Source organism: Coturnix japonica, chromosome 8 (assembly GCF_001577835.2).
Source record: "Coturnix japonica isolate 7356 chromosome 8, Coturnix japonica 2.1, whole genome shotgun sequence".
NCBI lineage: Eukaryota > Metazoa > Chordata > Aves > Galliformes > Phasianidae > Coturnix > Coturnix japonica.
The window spans coordinates 25,853,124-25,855,204 of NC_029523.1; positions in this window are offsets into that span (position 1 = coordinate 25,853,124).

A 2,081-nucleotide genomic window follows, 5' to 3' on the forward strand; every position below is an offset into this window, starting at 1 on the left:
TAGCCTCTGTTAAAAGCTAAAGAGCAACAGAAGAAAACACAGAAAAACAGCAACTCAATTTGCCCGCATTCTCCACCAAACTGTCACGGTTTAACTAAAAATCCACCTGCGTCCGTGACAAGGGCCGTGGGCCCCGGAAGGGCCCTCAGCCGAAAAGAAAAAGTTAATTAAGAAAAGAAAACAGCGGCAACGATCTAAGGAGGCACACTTATTTACTAAATACTATTCGAAATACAGGATAACACATATAATATAAACAATATAATTGAAAATTGAGCTAACGAATCAAGCAAAATAGGAGAGAAGAATGAGTCCCGTAACCGAGAGGCCTACTGTTAAATCTAGGCGAACGGCTCGAAGGCTCCCACACACTCCCCTGAACGCCAGAACTCGAAAGACGTCAGTCTGTTCTGCGACAGAGTTAATATAGAGTCCAGGTCCCGTGACCTATCGTGTTGTTCCCTGGGAGATGTAGTCTTCTTCTGATAAGTTGCAGATTCAGTAAAATTATCATTGCTTGATATGATGTTATGATGTGGAATACTGATAGCAAAAATTACAAAATTATTAAACCATGACACCCAGGCCGGCCCTGCAGCCGTGCTCCGTGCATTCAGGAGCAGCACTGCCAGCTGTGCCCCTGGGTGATGCTCGTCGTGCTGAACGTGCCGGCACCAGCAGCGCTCAGACCACGTGTGCTGCAGCGCACAGGCAGCAGCAGCCGGCGGGGGAACGCGGGCAGGCGAGATCAAACGGGCTGAAAGCAGGTCACGGCATCACCCTGCTGCAGACAGCACGGCAACTGCTCATTAGGCTGATTACAGGCACAGGAGCTGCCCGGCTCTGCTAATGAGCAGCACGGGCTGCCCGACCGGTGCGGCACAAGCAAAGCCTGCGGCTGTTGGTGCACATTCAGCTCCCGAGGTTTCCTCGTGCTCCTGTTCCTGTCCATCCCCTGTTCACCCCCAGCCTGTCCCAGCAGCACAGCACAGCCCTGACCCACTGCTGGAGTCTGACAGCACCGTGCAGAGTATCCCTGCAGCCCTGCTGCCTTCCTCCGACTGCACTGAGAGGCAGAAATGACACGTAGAACCAGAAGCTGGGTTGGGATTATCCGTGTATTCACATCCTTCTGTGCTCCCCCTCCTTCACAACGTAATGCCATGTATCGTATATAATTACTGGCAGTTGGAACTGGGTGATCTCTAAGGTCCATTACAGTCCAAGCCATACTATGATTCTATGATGGTGTAAATACTCAATGTATATATAATTTCTATATACAGAGGTATCTCTATAAACATCTCCACACGGGCAGTATCTCCCCAGGCCTATCGCTGTCCCATCACCCTGCTGGGACGGACCCATTGCATGGCTGGCACTGAAAATCAGAGCCCACACCTGGACCAGGGGCTGCCCAGGGCCTGAAAAGAAGGGAAAAATAGTGACAAGGGATTCAGAGCGCATGGATTCCTCCCATACAGCTCCATGGATGCTCTATGGATGCTCTATGGATGCTCCATGGATGCTCCATGGATGCTCTATGGATGCTCTATGGATGCTCTATGGATGCTCTATGGATGCTCACACCCCACGGCTCCCCGTGTCCCCCAGGACATAGCTGCTGGCTGAGGCTGCAGGTCGCAGCTGGCACTGCCGCATTCTCGTGCTTGTTCTGCTCCCTCTCATTTCCCCTGGGGCCGGGGGCTGAGCCTGGAGCCAGCACTGGGCGGGTGCTGCGGTACCGGGGCAGCACGATGGGAACGTGAGCGATGGGAACCGGCAGCGAACGAGCCCCATGTCACCGTGCCATCGGTGTCACTGGGACAGCAGAACAACGGCTGCAAAGAGTGAAATGCAGCTCCGAGACATAAATAATGGCAGCAAAAATAACCCAGCAATTGGTGTTTTCTGATTGAAAATGGCCATGAGCATCGCCGGGACCGCGCCGTCCCACCCGGGAGCGAAGTGCGGCCGGGACCCGGCTCCACAACGAGCACGGAGCGACCCCCGCACCGGGCGGGGACACGAGGGGCGGCAGGACACGCCCCCAGCACAGGCCACGCCCCCTAACCCAGACC